The sequence below is a fragment of the Tupaia chinensis genome, unplaced genomic scaffold (assembly GCF_000334495.1).
Source record: "Tupaia chinensis unplaced genomic scaffold, TupChi_1.0 Scaffold146650_1, whole genome shotgun sequence".
NCBI lineage: Eukaryota > Metazoa > Chordata > Mammalia > Scandentia > Tupaiidae > Tupaia > Tupaia belangeri.
Window position 1 is genome coordinate 440,538 of NW_006206507.1, and position 20,939 is coordinate 461,476.

The window sequence follows — 20,939 nt, forward strand, 5'->3', positions numbered from 1 at the left end:
CTCATTGGAAAGAAGTGATTATTTTGGTTCCAAATTAGAACAACTGTAGGTTTCTCTTTTATCAGTAAATGGTAAACAGGACATTTTCCAGGATGAATGTGAAGCTGTAAGGTAATCCATTCATTTCTATCTGAGAGGTGTCTTTGTAAAGTTGCTGAACAGAGAAGGAAGAAATACTAAAATGTGATAAACAGGAAGCAACCTCATCACAGCAAAAACAGTACAGAATTATAAAACAACTAGGTTCTCTTCAAGGAAAAAGAATAAGGATTACCATTTGACTAAGTTTAGCTTCTTCTGTTTCTAACATAGAATAAAAGTAATTTCCAACATCCTTCTTAAATGAACAATCCAAATAACTGGTACAGAAGGAGGCATTTACATGTAGGTATGTAATTAATTACATGGTTTTAAAAAGGGAAATAAAAATAAATAAGCCAGGGAATATGGAAAAATTAATTATTTTGTGCCAAGTCTAGTGAATATGGGGGATGGGTTTCCATAACGCTGGGATAAAACAAAACGAGACTTGCAATGGGAGTGTCCTATCACGGACTTACTCATTTTATGCCTTTTCATTCACATGTTGAAAGAATTATTTTACCACATGTTCCGGTAAATTACAGCTCTGCTTTGTAATTTTTCACATTTACCCTATTCTTAACAGTTTAGTGAAGATTTTTAAAAATCATCTTCACTGTCTGCTTTTTAAACCAGCATTCAAAATTGGACTTAACTGGGCACTCAGTCAGAAGATTCCAGTGGCTGTTGGAGTAATCATCTTTCTAAGGTATACAGAGAGTGGTTGCAGGGATATCTGAACATAGTCAGAAATCAGGGCCTTTATAACATTCGTAGAATTTATTTTTTATTTTTAATTTTTCTTAAGTTTTTGCTATAGGGTTCATGCACTCAACAAAGAGAGACAGAGAGAGACAGGGAGACAAAGAAAATGAGAAAGCACCTCCCAGGAAGGATTGCCACACCACCCCAATCCCTTCTCCTCTTGGGATTTTGGACTCACATGCACACACCTGTCCTGATTTTCAAGCTGGATCTGGGACTCGAACCTCAGTCGGCCATGTGGGAGTCTATTACCTTAACCATACCATCTGTTGACCCCATAGAATTAATTTGAATTTTGTGGAGAACAAAGCCTAGAAAGCTTCCTTCCCCTAGTACCATGTCAATAAGGTTTCATATGAAAAATGTTCAGGAAAACCAACAAACAAACCTCTAGGGCTGTGCCACTTTGAGTTTTGCTCAAAATACAAAGAGAAACAAATAAAATACATGTTTGAACCTGATTAATCTTCAAGTAGAGTTTACTACTATAGAGAATTAGGTCCATAAATAAAGTTGTTAAACCCCTAAGTACCTAGGCAAGTACAAATCTCTCTGAAGTAAAAATATCACAAACATGCACACACACACATAAACATACACATAGAAGCACAGGTATGGTAAATATATACAGTATAGATGCAAATTTTATACTAAATTTTAAATGAATGTTGGACTCAATGATGGTTTAAACTTCACATTGAATTTAGAAAATATAGGGAAAGCTTAATTTGCTAATTTTTTGGTGAGTTTAATTATGTTTTGATTAGGCTAGAAATACAGATTTTTCTTTTAGAACATCTGAAATCAGTATTTTCTAGTTTCTTTGACACTGCACTAAAGGGTGGGTGGGGGTGGGGGGGAATGGTATAAAACAGAAGAAAGTAGAAAATTAATCTAACCTACTTCTGTAACTTAGTTCTGATTTATGATAATCATGCTTTTTCCCCCAAGAAGAGAACACATCTTGGAGACCAGCAAGAGAATATTAATTAAAATGAATGCAGAGATAGACAGGCTTTGTTTTAAGCTTAACAGAAGGTCCATCATTCAAAATAGCCCAAATCCTTTAAGTTGAAAGCTGCTTGGTAACACCCATATGGATGCACAATGCACTAATTGCCGCAACTTTGCACATTTTAAGCTTCATGCCAAAGTAGTGATTTTAATTAAAAATTTTTAGGCAAAGCTGTAAGTCTAACATTTCAAAACAAAGCGTTTCTCACACGAGGAGACCGACTTAATATATCATTTTAATAATCATCACTATCAACAAACATTTATTGAAATCCTCATTAAAGACCAGGCATTATATGATGTGTAATTAGCCCTGATTGAAAAGAATGTTCTATTTTAATGGTGTGGCTATTTATTAAGTCAGATTTATGCAAATGTAAAACACTGGTCATGTTTTATACACATATGGACAAAAGGATGGCAATTTTGAACTACTTCCTGTCTCAGTGAATGAAAAGAACTGCAAGGGGAAGTACTGATTTGATCTCCTTAGAATATCAAAACACATTTCATCTTTATTTTCTTGTAAAAACACCCATATATATTATATCTATTATGTAAACATTTATTAAATATATTTATATACATATATAAACTATGAGGTTTGAAATAGCTAACTGAAATAATAAACAGGAAGCAACCTCATCACAGCAAAAACAGTACAGAATTATAAAACAACTAGGTTCTCTTCAAGGAAAAAGAATAAGGATTACCATTTGACTAAGTTTAGCTTCTTCTGTTTCTAACATAGAATAAAAGTAATTTCCAACATCCTTCTTAAATGAACAATCCAAATAACTGGTACAGAAGGAGGCATTTACATGTAGGTATGTAATTAATTACATGGTTTTAAAAAGGGAAATAAAAATAAATAAGCCAGGGAATATGGAAAAATTAATTATTTTGTGCCAAGTCTAGTGAATATGGGGGATGGGTTTCCATAACGCTGGGATAAAACAAAACGAGACTTGCAATGGGAGTGTCCTATCACGGACTTACTCATTTTATGCCTTTTCATTCACATGTTGAAAGAATTATTTTACCACATGTTCCGGTAAATTACAGCTCTGCTTTGTAATTTTTCACATTTACCCTATTCTTAACAGTTTAGTGAAGATTTTTAAAAATCATCTTCACTGTCTGCTTTTTAAACCAGCATTCAAAATTGGACTTAACTGGGCACTCAGTCAGAAGATTCCAGTGGCTGTTGGAGTAATCATCTTTCTAAGGTATACAGAGAGTGGTTGCAGGGATATCTGAACATAGTCAGAAATCAGGGCCTTTATAACATTCGTAGAATTTATTTTTTATTTTTAATTTTTCTTAAGTTTTTGCTATAGGGTTCATGCACTCAACAAAGAGAGACAGAGAGAGACAGGGAGACAAAGAAAATGAGAAAGCACCTCCCAGGAAGGATTGCCACACCACCCCAATCCCTTCTCCTCTTGGGATTTTGGACTCACATGCACACACCTGTCCTGATTTTCAAGCTGGATCTGGGACTCGAACCTCAGTCGGCCATGTGGGAGTCTATTACCTTAACCATACCATCTGTTGACCCCATAGAATTAATTTGAATTTTGTGCAGAACAAAGCCTAGAAAGCTTCCTTCCCCTAGTACCATGTCAATAAGGTTTCATATGAAAAATGTTCAGGAAAACCAACAAACAAACCTCTAGGGCTGTGCCACTTTGAGTTTTGCTCAAAATACAAAGAGAAACAAATAAAATACATGTTTGAACCTGATTAATCTTCAAGTAGAGTTTACTACTATAGAGAATTAGGTCCATAAATAAAGTTGTTAAACCCCTAAGTACCTAGGCAAGTACAAATCTCTCTGAAGTAAAAATATCACAAACATGCACACACACACATAAACATACACATAGAAGCACAGGTATGGTAAATATATACAGTATAGATGCAAATTTTATACTAAATTTTAAATGAATGTTGGACTCAATGATGGTTTAAACTTCACATTGAATTTAGAAAATATAGGGAAAGCTTAATTTGCTAATTTTTTGGTGAGTTTAATTATGTTTTGATTAGGCTAGAAATACAGATTTTTCTTTTAGAACATCTGAAATCAGTATTTTCTAGTTTCTTTGACACTGCACTAAAGGGTGGGTGGGGGTGGGGGGGAATGGTATAAAACAGAAGAAAGTAGAAAATTAATCTAACCTACTTCTGTAACTTAGTTCTGATTTATGATAATCATGCTTTTTCCCCCAAGAAGAGAACACATCTTGGAGACCAGCAAGAGAATATTAATTAAAATGAATGCAGAGATAGACAGGCTTTGTTTTAAGCTTAACAGAAGGTCCATCATTCAAAATAGCCCAAATCCTTTAAGTTGAAAGCTGCTTGGTAACACCCATATGGATGCACAATGCACTAATTGCCGCAACTTTGCACATTTTAAGCTTCATGCCAAAGTAGTGATTTTAATTAAAAATTTTTAGGCAAAGCTGTAAGTCTAACATTTCAAAACAAAGCGTTTCTCACACGAGGAGACCGACTTAATATATCATTTTAATAATCATCACTATCAACAAACATTTATTGAAATCCTCATTAAAGACCAGGCATTATATGATGTGTAATTAGCCCTGATTGAAAAGAATGTTCTATTTTAATGGTGTGGCTATTTATTAAGTCAGATTTATGCAAATGTAAAACACTGGTCATGTTTTATACACATATGGACAAAAGGATGGCAATTTTGAACTACTTCCTGTCTCAGTGAATGAAAAGAACTGCAAGGGGAAGTACTGATTTGATCTCCTTAGAATATCAAAACACATTTCATCTTTATTTTCTTGTAAAAACACCCATATATATTATATCTATTGTGTAAACATTTATTAAATATATTTATATACATATATAAACTATGAGGTTTGAAATAGCTCACTGAAATAATTTTCATGAAATATAAAATTTTTAAGACTTAATTTTTTTTTTTGTTTTTTTTTGCTATAGGGTGCATGTGCTCACCAGACAGACAGAGACATAGAGACAGAAAGTGAGAAATCACCCCCCAGGGGGGATGGCCACGCCGCAATCCCTTCTCCTCCATTCTCCTCTCGGGATCTTGGGCACGCACGCACACGCGCCCAGCGTGAGTTTAAGCCACCGGGTCTGGGACTCAAACCGTGGTCGACTACGTGGGAGTCCAGCGACATAGTCATTACGCTAACTGCTAGTCCCAAGACTTAATATTTTACAAGTTACATGATTAAAAATATGTATATGTACATACCATGAGGGTTGAAATAGCACATTGAAATAGTTTCAATGACAGAGTTAATAGAAAAGCCTTTACCAATGATGACTTATTCTGTTCAAGAATTTTATATGATTTGAAGCTTTATTTGCTCAGCATACCTTTACAAGTGACTAACTCCCATGTGGGTATTACTTAATTAAATAGAATTTTGACCCTTGATCCCTCCTTATATATTACATTTCTATTACACTAAATTAAAATAAACCAAAGTCATGTAACTTAGCAGTCTATGCATTTGTGTGTGTGTGTGATGTTTAAATTCATAGTTTTCCGTCCTTAAAACATTGCAGCAAGCTCTTTTTCTTTTTCTTTTCTTTTCTTTTCTATTCTTTTCTTTTCTTTTCTTTCTTTTCTTTTCCTTTCTTTTTCTTTTTAGGAAAAGGGCACATGCGCTCATGAGAGCAAGACAAAGAGAGACAGAGAGAGGGAAAGTGAACAATCACCCCCATCCCCAGGGGAAGGCCATGCCACAATGCTGTCTCCTCCATTCTCCTCTTGGGATTTTGGGCATGCATGCCCATGTACTTGGCATGATTTTCAAGTCACCAGGTCGGACATGTGGAAGTTCAGCACCTTAACCACCACACTACCTGTTGGCCTCAGACTGTGCATTTTTTAACACACATACACACACCATAAAATCACTTCTAAGTATTTAACTGTCAGAGAAATACAAGGGTTCATATATGACTTTAATGAAAAGATTTGTCAAGAGATGTTAACTCAATTTAGGCTGTATTTTTTTTTCCCACAAATTAAAACTTTTCTAGTATTGGGGCCAGCAGGTGGCATGGTGGTTAAGGTGCTGGACTCCCACATGGCTGACTAGAGTTTGCGTCTTGGATGTGGCAGCTTGAAAATCATGCTGGGTGTGTGTGAGTGCATGCCCAAAATCTTCAGAGGAGAATGGAAGAGAAGGGATTATGGTATGGTCATTCCTTTTGGGGCACGGGGGGTGATCTCTTAATTTCCCTTTTTCTCACTTACTCTCTCTGGCAAGCATGCATGCCCTATGGCAAAAACCTTAATTTTTTTTTTATTATTACTGTCAAAATATTGAAGCAAAGTAAGTTTTCATGCATATGGTTTGATTTCAACATACTAGATCACCTATGATTTTGAATCTATTTTGTTAACCATCTAATTTATCAAAAACTAATAAGGTTAAACTGTTCATTTCTGCAACATAAATTAGATCACATATAATTGGTTAATAGAGAGTGATGTTGGCATGAACCAGAAGTCATGTTGGTTCACGGGAAATTTCTTTCCAATGTAACAGTCACCAAGTAACAGCAGCGACACACAAGCTGTGTACATGCAGGTTACACACAAGCTGAGAGGTGTTGGGTATTACGTGCTCTATTTAACCCCACATGCTTCCTTTTAACTTGATCTGGCTGTATGCTTGGAATGAACTGTTTATTGAATAATTCTCTAGGATCCTTGAATATTTTGCACTTTCATTCAAAATTGGCAGTCTCTACTCTTGCATCCATTTTCTTTTACCTGTAAACTATACTAGTATTTTTTTTCCTGAAGATTTTTGCCATAGGGCATGAGTGCCTACTGGAGAGAGACAGAGGGATAAACTATACTGGAGTTTTTTTTTCCTGAAGATTTTTGCCATAAGGCATGAGTGCCTACTGGAGAGAGACAGAGGGGAAAGTGACACCCCCTGGGGGGGGGCTGGCCATGTTGCAATCCCTTCTCTTCCATTCCCCTCCTGTGATATTGGGCATGCACACACACATACCTGGCATGCTTTTTAAGACTCCAGTTCTGGGAATCGAATTGTGGTTGGCCATGTAATTAGCACCTTAAGCACCATGTCCCCTGCCGGCCGCTTGTACCAGTATTTTTTTTTTTTTTTTTAGTATTTTGCTGCCTTTATGAGTGCTATGGTTACCAAGATGAAAGCCTTTGGAGTACTGTTCCTCTTCCTCTATTTTTCTCCCATAAGCTATACAACCTTTAGTACAGTATTTGGCTGAGCACAGGCATCACATTTTAGCAGAAACATTTACCCTTACTGGAACACAGTCTGATACTACCACAAAGTGAAATAATGTGGACACTAGTACAATACATCATTATTACCAGAAAATGTCTGCAGACAGTGAGGAGGGGTCTGAGAGAGTAAAAAAGAAGTCAGATTGGACTATTCAGAGAGAGTGGGGTAGACTTCTGTGGTGAACCCTAAGTCTGCCTACCTTTGGACTCTAGGATTCACCAGGATCCCCGTGTTGTCAGGTTTTTGACCTTGAACCACAGAGAGTTACATGATTGGATTCCCCGCCTATGAGGCCTTTTGTCTTAGACGGAGTCACATTGCCAGTCTCCCAGGGTCTCCAACTTCCAGAAAGGCTGTTGTGGGACTTCTCAGCTGCCGTAATTGCATAAGCTGATTCTCCCAATAAGCCCTCTTTCATTATCTGTACTTATCCTATAGGCTGTCTCCCTACAGAACTCCAGCCAATACAGGTGGAAAAGGAGAATGATATGAGGTTTTTAAAGCAAGATCCCAATGGTGTTCTGGAACTAGCTTGAACTGGCTCAAAAGAGCTAAATATTAACATTTTCAGGAATTGTGCCAGCTGGTTGTTAATGGCAGCTACCCCTGAAACTTCCTGATGGAAGTATTTATAATACAGGACAAATCAGGACATTTCTGCTTTCCTTCCAGAGACCTAATTGTTAAAGGATAGCACACCGCTGCTATCCTTACGGAGCTCAAGAGTTTGGAGGGAGAGATGGCCAGAACAACCACCACTTACAAGTCAAAATGGAAAACCCAAGTGCCATCCTAGAGGTCTTGAACTGTGTGTTGAAAGATAAGCAAAGTTTATTATCTAGATAGGGAGGAAGGAGGACATTCTCATATAAGGGAGGACTCTGGGAGGCAACAAATGTCCAATGGGGCAAGTGTGTGTTTGCACGCCAGGGTACAGACACACGTACAGAGGCAGATGCTGATGCAGAAGCCAGGAAGCCAAAACGTAGGCAAGGGGTCCTCAAATGCCCTGCATAAGAGTTCAGGTTCTTCTATATGCAGTGAGGTTTTGGAGGCTTTGAGTGGGCAAGTCCCATGTTCCAACCCTCGAACAGTCAAACTTTTCACACCAAGTCTCAACCTGCTACGGTGAAATCTGTGGGTAACTGTCTTCTTTAGGATGCCAAAAGATCAGACAATGCAGCTGGCTCCTCAAGTAACTATTGGGATTCCTCACAAAGTACCAGGTTTTGTAACATTTAATATGGAAACATTTTATCCCATCCCCTTGAGAAATATTCAAAGCATTCAGGATGAAGGATGACACAGAGACTAAATTTCTTCCAAAGGACCACAATTTTTTAAATGTAGCACATAGGGATAATTGGGATGTGTTTATACTCCAGAAAGATACATTAGGTACTTGACAGTTCAGCTGAGTCCCTGTATTTGTCTATGCAGCTAAAAGGGACAGGAAAAAGTATGCATTAATAATACCAACCTTTACTATTCTACTGTCCTTTATAATACAAACATAATCTGCTGTTTTTGATGAACATTCAACCTCAGTCAGACTTTTTAATTACAGTGTTTGGAGTCATGAAATACGATTGAATCTTTTAAAGAGCGACTGAAATAATTAGAAAATATCGTCACTATATCACTTGGCATGATTCACTGGGGCTGCATGTCTTAGACCATGAGTTTCAGCTCATTAAAAAATGTGAAGCCTGTAATGGCTGATGAATAAGACATTGACATCAACACAATTGGTTTCCTCCTGGTATGAAACAATTAAAGTGCCAGCAACTCAGTGGTTCAGTGGCAGAGCAAAGAACAGTGGCTGTAGGCCTGGGGTCAATCTTTCACTTTCATTGGCAACAGAGCGGGAGAATGCCGTGAGAGTAGCCAGCATAACCCAGGCTTGGCGGATTAAGAGATGCTTCATGCTTTTTTTACTGTCCGTTTGTGGCAGACTAAAACAAAAGCACCAACCCAGTTAAGTGATTTCAGCTTGTACTGTGAGAAGCAGCGCGATCCTCCTCTGTCTTGCCCCAAACTAGAATCCCACACACAATGTAGTGAGTCAAGAATGCAACATTTTCTCTTCTACACCTGTGAGTGAGGGCACATCTCAATGATCTTATTTCCTCTTCACATGGGTGCTGAAGAACAAAGTCACGTCTTGTCTGGGCTGTGCTGTTTGTTTTCCAGTCTGTTGGCATTAAAATTGCACCCTAAGCACCTAGCGTGTCTCATGACTCTCTGTCAAGTCCTTTTCAAAAGTTCTGACTTTGCAACCCTGGTGTCTTTTCACATTTAAAACAAAAACTAGTGACTTTGTTGTCTCAAGTTATCATGGGGAAAATCTGACTTTTGAAAATGTGAAAAGAAACCCTGGTGTCTTTTCACATTTAAAACAAAAACTAGTGACTTTGTTGTCTCAAGTTATCATGGGGAAAAATAACTACAGCTCTATTTGTAACATAATAATTAAACAGAAAGCATATGGTATGAAGTATACAAACTGAAAAAGAAAAAAAAAAAAACCCAACAGCCCAATCAGAGCCAATAAGTTGCTTTCATTTTGTTCCTTTTGCAATTATTACAGGATCGGTTGCTCTGTATAAGACGTCTTATACAATCGGCCTGGGTCTGAAATGTGAAAATGGAAAAGTTCTTTTATTTTTCAATGAGTAACCTCCTGAGTCTTAGTGCTAGGGTTTACAAAACTGTCATAATCAATTATTAAATACTTCGGTCCAAATAGGAAACAAAATGCTGATGCTTGGATTAACATGGTAAAGCTAAATCTTGTCTCAGTACTTCCTTATTAAAAGAAATTCTAGCAGACTGCTTTTTAAGGAGTGACATGTAAAAGAGGACATGGCAACTCTTTCCTTGGCTCTCTGGGATGAGGTATGGTTAGGATCGTCTACACACTAGAGTCAGAGATGGAAGATTCAGATAAAACGAGGCATAGCTGAACCAGATAAAGTGGAGAAAAATTGCTCCGATTCATGGTATGTGTAATGATGCAAAGAAATATTTAGAAAGGCTTAGAAAACAATTCATGGTAAGAACAACTTTATGTTAGAAGAACCTCCAAATAACTGTGCAGGCTCTACTGAATCTAACAAAATATGCAATCATAGAAACTTTTTTTTTTTTTTTGGAGAGGTTTTTGCTATAGGGCGTGTGCGCTTGCCAGAAAGACAGAAAGAGACAGAGAGACAGAAAGCGAGAAATTACCCCCTAGGGTGGTGGCCACGCAGCAATCCCTTCTCCTGCATTCTCCTCTCGGGATCTTGGGCATGCACACACATGTACCTGGTTTGAGTTTAAGCCACCAGGTCCAGGACTCAAATCGTGGTCGACTATATGGGAGTCCAGCAACATAGCTATTACGCCAACTGCTAGTCCTTCATAGTCACTTTTGAGAGGGCTATCTTGCTAAACAAGACATGTAGTAATCTCTCTCTCTTTTAAAATTTAATAACTTCTTTTTATTTTTAATTTTTTTGAGAGGGTTTTTTTTTTTTTTTTTGGCTATAGGGCGCATGCGCTCACCAGACAGAGAGACAGAAAGTGAGAAATCACTCTCCAGGGGGGATGGCCACACCGCAATCCCTTCTCTTCCATTCTCCTCTTGGGATCTTGGGCACACATGCACATGTGCCCGGCGTGAGTTTAAGTCACCAGGTCCGGGACTTGAACCACGGTTGACTACGTGCGAGTCCAGCGACATAGGCATTACGTTAACTGCTGGTCCCTATTTTTAATTTTTTTATAGATAAAAATAGATTTATTATATATCCGTATACACATTTATTTAGCAAGGGGAGTGTGTACATTGAAGTCAGTATACAGGGAACTTCAAAAAGTTCTTCTGAAAATGGAATTCAAGTTTATTTTGCTGTGAAAATAATCTCTCTTGATGAATGTTCTGAAGTTAAAATTCAAACATATGTAGATTTACTTCTCTGTATTCAAGAATTGCCTCCAAACTGAATCAATAAATATCTAATCCACATCCATTCACTTCCTCCCACCTCTCTTCTGTTCCATATGGAGTTCTATGTACTCTAAATATTATAATTTATTTTTCTGACATTTTATTACATTTTTCAAACATTGACAAATGGAAGAACTGTACACTGAATATCCATGTATCCACTACATGGAATGTACTAATTATACATTCTATGATTAATATTTAGAAATATCTGCTTTTAACATATCTATGCATCTATCATTGTTTCTATCCATCTTATTATTTTGATGTATTTCAAAAGTAAGTTGTAGATATCAGTAAGCTTCAACCCTAAATATCATTAACTAGAGGTTAAACCAAACTTACGTTTTAAAGATAAATTTTACTTTCAATAAAATGTACAAATTTTATGTGTATTATTTGATAACTTTTTTTAGAGGTTTTTGCTATAGGGCGGGCACATGTGCTCGCCAGAAGGACAGAGAGAAACAGAGAGTCAGAAAGCAAGAAATCACCCCCACCCCACACACACACAGGGGGGATGGCCAGGTTACAATCCCTTCTCCTCCATTCTCCTCTTGGGATCTTGGGCACACATGCACACATGCGTGGACTGAGTTTAAGCCACCGGGTCCGGGACTTGAAACGCAGTCGACTACATGGGAATCTAGCAACATAGCCATTACACCATCTGCTGGTCCCTAGTTGATAGATTTGTAATGGTCTTATTCCACAGGAAATGTCATATTACTATATAATAGGAGAGGTCAGTTTTAATTCAGAATCTGAGTAGAATATGTTTTTTCTTACTAAAAGATTTTCCTTAATGTCATCCTTCTTCCTAACTCTCACCATATACACTGATAAACATAACTGCCAAGAAGAAAACGAGCAGAGAGCCCCATGACTATGATAACGCCTACAGCAGCAAGACTGATCATTTCCAACCTTTCCGAATCACTGCTGAGCTTGAGCCAGATGAAGAGCAAGGTAATTGTTTCCAGAAAACGGCATGTATTTAAGTACATGCAGATTTTGTCACATAATTTCAGTGGGCTTGCATACTTTCTGATTCCATTACTAGATCCCTGGACCCCAGGTCAAGAAGCTTAGGATTCGGATGTCTGAATGCAGAAGCATCAAGCAACATTTTTGCCATCCGGTCATTTCAGAGCATAATGAAGAGGAAATAGCTTCCACGAAAGTTAAGCCCTTGAAGGAAATTCCTTTGGAATGAGAAACTCAGTCTAGGGACACTCTTGCTTAGAGGTGCAGGGGCTTACATGCCTTCCTACCCCCTGCCTGTATGATAAAAAATGCAGCCAAAGAAAAACAAAACAAATATAAATTCCTACTCAGGCTGTGCATCAAGAAAGGTGGAACAGGGACTATCCTGGGTGTTGGTGATGATAGCCAAGAGAAGGCACCTGCATGGGCAGTGTAGATGCCTTTTCCATCATCCTGAGAGTCAGAATTGAGTGGAAAACTCTTTTTCTTAAATATAATCCCTCCCTCTTCCTTTATCAGTGATGTGTACCAGTATTAATGCAGGATTAAAGATAAATGGAAATTAATCCTGCAGTATCTATTCTTACTAATGACAATAAATACTATTAGTAATCACTTTATTTAGTCTGCTATCTCTATTATTTTATTATTATTGTGAAAATAAAAATTAATGTGAGACCTCAGAGTTTTGCCAATGAGCCCAAATTACCACTTTCTTGTTGTAGGTTAAAAACATTATCAGTCAAGAATTTGGGATTGTTCTTAATATGGCTACCCATATTTTTCCCTTCAGAGAGGATTACAGACAGGGACCAGCAGTTGGCATAATGGCTATGTCAGTGGATTTCCATGTAGTCGACAATGGTTCAAGTCCCAGACCCAGTGACTTAAACTCACGCTGGGCATGTGTGTGTGCATGCTCAAGATCCCAAGAGGAGAATGGAGGAGGAGGAATTGTGTCTCTCTGTCTCTCTCTGTCTTTCTGGCAAGCACTCACACCCTATAGCAAAAACCTCTCCACAAAAAAAGAAAAAAGAAAGGATTGCAGAAAACTGATTTGAGCAGTTGTGGAGAATTTATTGTGTGCCTAGTCCCCAAAACAATTTTTTGAGACAAGCATTTTCAATCCATCTCCTAGGTGAGAAATAAGTTGAAGTACTTCCCATTCCTATTCTCAGGATAAAGGTGTTTTTTGCTTTTTTCTTCATTTAAGAGCGATGGCAAACCAAGACCTGACCTGGATGTTTGACATTCTGATGATTCCTGCTCATTTTTGTCTCCCAGGTTAAAGCCCATCTACCTTGTTCCCCACTCATCCTAGGCACATGAGTTATTTGTATCTTCCTTGTTAGAAGATAGCAGCTGGCTTGGTAGCACCAAGAACCCAAGGACTACAAATCTTTAGGAGCCAATTAAGAAGAGAAAATGAAAAGGTAGAGTCAGGTATGAATCACAATTTCCCCATCTTACTTCAATCAGCATAAAGTTGCTATGGCAACCATACTTAACTGTCCCTCTACCTTGCTCCTCCTGCTGATCAAGTTGCTGGCTTGGGTGTTCAAGGTAATTTGTGCAGAATTGCTTCAGTTCTCTAATCCACACAATTATAATTTTATACCACTTAATTTTAGACCATTCTTTCCCTTGAGCATTACAGAAAGAAGAGACTAAGAATTTCAAAATCAAAGCACATATATGTTTTCTACCACAGTTTCCCACCTGACCATTCTTCAGTTCCCCTTCTTGAAGTTTTGCATTTCCCCTTTCCTTATTTTCCCTTCTCTCAATGCATTTAAACACAAAAATAAATCCACACCCCTACCATTTGAAGATTAGTCTGCGATATGTTTGAAGAAATATTCTGAAGATAAATCCTAACTATGTAGATCTGGGACCCTAAGCTTCTTATAGACTTGGAACCCTTCCACAATCTAAGCCAAAATGGGGGAAATCTGAGGGAAAACTGAACTTGATATAATAAAATGGAAACCTCTTTTCATTTTACATGTCTTCCTTGTACATAATAAATGAGACCCACTTTACATTTAAGCACTGAGAAAACAAGATACTCTTTAGAAGTTATGAGGGGACAGAAATCTTTGCTGTGATTATTTCAGTGGATCATGAAACCTGGTGACCATGGTGTTACCAATCCTGGGTTGGTAAATTATTTTTCATGATAAAGAAGCACTAGGCACCAGTAGCATAAAGTCAGGAACAACACCATAATGCTGATAGAAGCAATACCGGGAACTGAGCAAAGGGTGGGCCAAGTGGCCTGAAGGTAATTTGGGTGGGGCAGACATATTACATTTGATGTAACTGAGGACTAAGTCATTTGGGCCATAGTTTGCTAGCCTTTTCAGTCTTCAATGTGTGGAGTTGATCTCTAGACATACATAAAATCCAGCTTAATTCACTTTGAGACCATCCCTCCCCACACTTCCTTTTCTTGAAATCTCTAAGCTATGTTCTTTTCCATGCCTGACACCACATAAGTCTCCCCAATTGTTTCCCCAGATTTATTTTCTTCCTTTGGAAATGTTTCTTGATCTCTCTGGGACCAAATGAAACAACAAAGAATGGCTTTTGATCTTTCCTTAGAAATGCTTTACATTAACTTCAATGTTCATGATTACTGATGTGGGGGTCATAAATGCTGTCCATGAATTCCCAGCTCTGTGCCCTCTGTGGATTGCTATTCTCTGTGGACTGCCATTCTCTGTGGACTGACAGTCTCAGCTCCTTTGGAAGTTAAGACATAGTCATTCAACAGTCCATGACTGATGCAATGTGTGTGTCCATGTGGCTGATTGAAGGGTCAGTATTCATCTTTGCAAATTTCTTCCCCTTGCCACAGTGATTAAGGAAATATTTTGTGGAGATGTTACCCTGTGTCCCAGAATGAACAATAGCAGACCTCCTCATCCTCAACTCCTCTGAACATGTGGTGTGCACAAGAAACAAACATTTGTTATACTGAGTCACAGCAAAACCAACCCTATCCTGATGGAAGCAATGTCTATTACATCTACTTTGGATCGTTAAGTTCTTGGACAAAACTGCAATTTTTCTACTCAAAACAGTCCTGTTGAAGTAGTTTTGCCATTCCTTATTCCAATGAGCAAAATGAAGGAAAGAGAATACTTGAGGACTCACAGCTAGGAAGTGGCAAAGTTGGAACTTCTACCCAGACTTTACTACTGAAAATCGTATACTCCTTCGACTTAATTGTGATGGCAGTGTTAACATTTTCGTTATGTGGACAGGAGAGAAGATTAATTTTAAAAGCAAATAGGACACACAATGAGAAAGGTACCACAAGCCATACCAAAAAATAAAAACACAAAAAACAAAAAACAAAAAACACCAAAAAACCCACTATACTTTTATGATGGAAAATAAATAGAATGGGATACATCTACCAAACTTTACAGTATTTTATTTTTGCTTGTGTTCCTTCTTTTTAGTAATAGAAAAGTTTTCAGACATTTGGTGGAAAAAATGAGATTCTCATTTGAATATCACTCTCAGGTTACACAAGTTAAATCTCATATAATTCAAATCTAACTAAATTCACATAATAATATTCTTTGAAAATTTAAGCATAAAATGTCATGTATATAAAAAAGGAGCAGAAAAGCTATGCACCAACTATTATTTAAAACGTTAAGTTTTTTTTCTTCCCCCCCCTTACTATTTCTTTTTTCTCTTTCTTCCTAGACAGAGAGATACAGAGAAAGAGAAAGAGAGAAACACCTTCAAGATGTGATCTGCCCCAGTCAGCTGGCTCAGCATGCTCAGAAAGGCCCCAGGACGTGGATCCAGACCTTCCCATGTGGGTCCAGTGGCGTTACCATTGCACCGCCTGGCCCCATGTCAACTATTATAATAAAATTACCAAGGTTTTCTGCAGGGTGAGAACCTTAAAATTTTACTAGATAATCATAAGTGTTATTTGGATACTTCCCAAAAAGAATGCATCTATTAATGATCAGTGTAATTACCACGCACACAAAATTATTTCAATAGAAAACTAGGCCTGTTTGACACTTGGTAAGTTGATCAGCATTGTGATACATATCTTCATGCTTAAGAGAAAAGTCATTCAGAAAAGGAAAAAAAAAGTAAAATAGGTTTCATGCTTCACACTATACATCTAAACTGAATTATTCTGTTTTTTTTTTTTTTGGTAATGGTATCTATTCCAGACATTAATGATGAACTGAAATGATGAGGACAGCGAGAACATGATACCTAAACAAAATATAATCACCAATGTTAAATGTTGCCCAAATTCTGAAACTATAAGCACGTAAGACACATGTATGAAAAAATAAAATAACTACACACATTAAGGCACTTTGGTCATTACTAATTTAAAAACAAATACTTCACACTTAGCATGACTTTATTTTATCCTCTTATTTACAGAAATGAAACTAGGTTTGAAAATCATGTGTAAATTGATCAATTACACAATATATGATACATTATTGTTTCATAGTCACATTTATTGTGAGGTATGAGGTAATGTTGACAAAAAATGGAATTATTTTATTAATCCAGTGACTAGTTTCTCTGAACTATGATCTACAATGAATACCAAGACAAAATATATGGGTTTGGTAACTTTTATTTAAAAATTTTAACTAGAGGGACCAGCAGATGGCATAATGGCTATGTCGCTGGATTCCCATGTAATCTATCGCTGTTTAAGTCCTGGACCAGGAGGCTTAAACTCATGCTGGTGTGTGTGCCCAAAATCCTGAGAGGAGAATGGAGGAGAAGGGATTGAGGGGTTTCCATCCTCCTTGGGGGGTGATTTCTCACTTTCTGTCTCTGTCTCTCCAGTGAGAGTACACACCCTACAACAATATCTCTCTTAATTATTATTATTATTATTATTTTTTGGCTAGTGATTCCGAAAAAAAAAATCCTTACTGTGAACATAGCACAACAGTAGCATTTTAAATTATCTATCTATGGGGGCCAGCAGGTGGCATGGTGATTAAGGAGCTGGATTCCTATATGGTTGACTGTGGTTCAAGTACTGGACCTGGTGGCTTGTTTTCTCACTTTCCCTTTCTCTCTCTTTGCCTCTCTCTGGTCAAAAATTAATAACAAATAAAATAAAATAAATAAATTTAAAAAATGATATCTTTATCATTTATCTATCTACCCACCATCTTATCTACTTACATCTATATCTACACACACTATGATTTGGGGGTAAACTTCTAAAAAGACTTCTAAAAACGTTTTTTTAAATGTCTTTTTAGAGCATTTTTAAGTTTATAGAAAAATTCCTCAGAAACTATTAATAATTTTCATTACTCTTCCCAAGTTCCCAATAATACTAACCTCTTTCATTAGTGCAGTGCATTTGTTATTATTTGTGAATGCGATTCTAGTTTTAACTAGTGAACCCAGAATCCACGGGGAAAGTTGACAACTGGGAATGGCTCTAAGGGATTGCACTGTTATCAAGAACTCTCTTTTATCTAGATCTTGTGTTCAGTTGTTTAGTTTGGGATGAAATAAGCACTAGATTCTATTTCTTCCCTCTCCATTCCATTAGGAGTTGACTAACACTAACATTTTGTTGTAGTATTCACCATTAGTAATAAAGGGTATGATTTAACATACATGAGAATGTTTAAATGATATCCTAAGAATCTTCATTTAATTATTAGAAGTCAAATTTCTTTTAAAAATTACAGTGACTCACACGGCACTCTCAGCCATCAGGGGATAACTCGACCAACATTGATTCCCTTACGTTTCCTGACCTGAAAATTATTACAACACTTACAAATAAAGTAACATTTCATAATAAAAAGAAAAAAAGAGAACTATGCAATTAATGGTGAAAAAAATACTGCTGTGTTCATAAATGTTTGGAAGAAGGTACTGACCATCTGTTTTAAAAGATGGTCACATAGTTCCTGTGATATCTGCCCTATTACAGTTTTTTTTTTTTTTTCTTTTTTAGAGAGATTTTTTGCAATAGGGCCCATGTGCTTGCTGGAGAGACAGAAAGATGGAAAGCAAGAAATCACTCCCTGGGAGGATGGCCACACCGCAATCCCTTCTCCTCCATTCTCCTCTCAAGATTGTGGGCATGCACACACATCTGGTATGAGTTTTAAGCCATCGGGTCTGGGACTCAAACCATCGTTGACCACATGGGAGTCCAGTGACATTACCATTATGCCATCTGCTGTTCCCTAAAGTTTTTGTTTAAAGCTAACATTAAAGCAGCTGTTTTTTTTATTCCTATGTGTCTTGACTACAACCTGAGAAAGAGAGTAACAGCAGGCACAGATTATCCGAGGAATACTTAACAATATTCAACTACTGTGTCATCGGAAAAGCCATGATGTATTTTTCTATGCAAAAAATGTGTCATAACTTTTCCAATGACCTGATATATTTAAAAATAAAAATGGAGTACTTTATTGCAAGGTCACAGAGTAATTATTAAGTTTAAATGAATTGGAGCAATATTTAAAGATGTTGTAGTACAGACATAATTATGTTCTGTTTTAATAATTTAACTGTTCTCAGCTATTGCTTTATTTAATCCTAATCCTATTCATGTGCTTGGAGTTAGAATGTCATTTTTAATCTGTTTTTGGAGGTAGTTCCTCATGCAAATTTATGTAGCTGTGTTATTTTCATGAGTGCTACCAGGTATAATATTTTATGTACCTATTCCTTCTGTAAAGTATGTAACTAACCAACCCTCAAAGATAATATCTTGGGGCCAGTAGATGGCATGGTGGTTAAGGTACTGAACTCTCACGTCAACCATGGTTTGAGTTCGGAGACTGGTGGCTTGAAACTCATGCCAGGCACACATGCAGTCATTCCAAAACTCCTGAAAGAGCAGGCATTGTGGCATGACCATCCCTCTTAAGAGGAGATTTCTCACTTTCTCTCACACTGTCCCTCTCTGTCTCTTTGGTGAGTGCATGTGCCCTATGGAAAAAAACTAAAAAAAAAAAAAAAAAAAAAAAAGACAATGTCCTGATTGCCACAGATTCTCCAGGCTCAGCAGTAGCTCAGAATTTAACATCTAAATTCAGGCTCTCTTCTTGTGTCAGAATTTTAAAAATAAAACAAGCAAAAGGTCTACATTTTGGATCCATGTGATTGTTGAAAGAGAAAGACTATTGTCAATTGTGTTCCTTTGGTGAAGAACATTAACTAGAATACATTTACTTTCCCCTAAGAAAATGGTTCACTGAGGACCAGCAGTTGGTGTAATGGCTATGTCGTTGGACTCTCATGTAGTCGGGCACAGTTCAAGTCCCAGACCCAGTGGCTTAGACTCACGCCAGGCACGTGTGCGTGCGTGCCCAGGATCCCGAGAGAAGAATGGAGGAGAAGGGATTGTGGCGTGGCCATTCCCCCCTTGGGGGGGATTTCTCGCTTTTTGTCTCTCTGTCTCTCACTGTCTCTCTTTGTCTTTCTGGCGAGTGCACGTGCCCTAAAGCAAAAACCTCTCAAAAAAAAAAAAAAAAAAAAAAAAAAAGAAAAGAAAAGAATTTCGCTCACTCAAAATCAGACTTTTCAGACTTTGCTATCAACTTGGATGGCCAAGTTTTTGTAATTTGCTCACATAGAATGAAAGAACTACTGGCAGCCCCCGTCCTACCTCATATTGTTCTACTGCAAAGTAGAGATAGTTTCGTCTTTCAAAAGAGCCCGATAGCCATGTGGAGAAATTGGAGTCCTCTTCCACTGTTGGTGGGGATGTCAAATGGCACAGCCACTTTAATGTTCATGGCAACATAATTTATAATAGCCCAAAAGTGAAAACGAACCAAATGGCTATCCACTGAAGAATGGGTGAGTACAATAAAATGAATTATTATTTGGCAGAAATAAGAAAGGGAGGCAGACTGACAGCACTGATGCATGCCACCACATGGACTAATCTTGAAAATATCAGAGAGAAGCCAGCCACCATTCTGTGATTCCATTTATGTGAAATGCCAAGAATTGGCAAATCCACAAAAATAGAATGTAGCTGGGGACCAGCAGTTGGCGTAATGGCTATTTCGCTGGACTCCCATGTAGTCGGCCACGGTTTGCGACCCGGTCGCTTAAAGCTCACGCCGGGCGCATGTGCGTGCATGCCCAAGATCCTGAGTGGAGAATGGAGAAGGGATTGCGGCGTGGCCATCCCCCTTGGGGGGTGATTTCTTGCTTTCTGTCTCTCTGTCTCTCTCTGTCTGTCTGGCGAGTGCATGTGGCCTAAAAGCAAAAACCTCTCAAAAAAAAAAAAAAAAAGAATGTAGCTGGAGAGTTGTCTGGGGTAGTGAGGGGTTTGGGGGAGTGAGAATAGAGTGACCACTAATGGATATGTGGTTTCATTTTAGGGTGATGAAAATGTTATGTCTGGAATTAGACTGTGGTGATATTTGCCTGGCTCTAAGAATACACTAAAGAACACTGAACTGCACACTACATGGCTGAGTTTTTATGGTGTGTGAACGACATGTCAACACAGTTGTAAAAATAAGGTGACTCTATGCTTTTTCTAGGCATAAAGTCCTAGACCCTAGTTTTGGGAATTATTTGTCCATTGTATAAGAATGCTTGTAAAGTAGATGATGATAATAATGGTGATGATGATGAAGGCAATGATACAGTGAAGACCAGACAAGGAAAATATTAGAGGAAAATGTTCTAGTGAAAAGGAGTTATATTTGGTAAGTCAAATTATATGCTATGTTCTGTAAATTATGCGCTTTTATCATCTTTGGATTTATATATATATA

General features: G+C 37.6%; 1 protein-coding gene across 1 annotated transcript in view; it reads right to left on the reverse strand.

The window, feature by feature from the left end:
- Positions 1–20,939, reverse strand: part of CDK14 (cyclin dependent kinase 14) — a 667,802-nt gene that overhangs the window by 8,754 nt on the left and 638,109 nt on the right. The window lies entirely within an intron of this gene.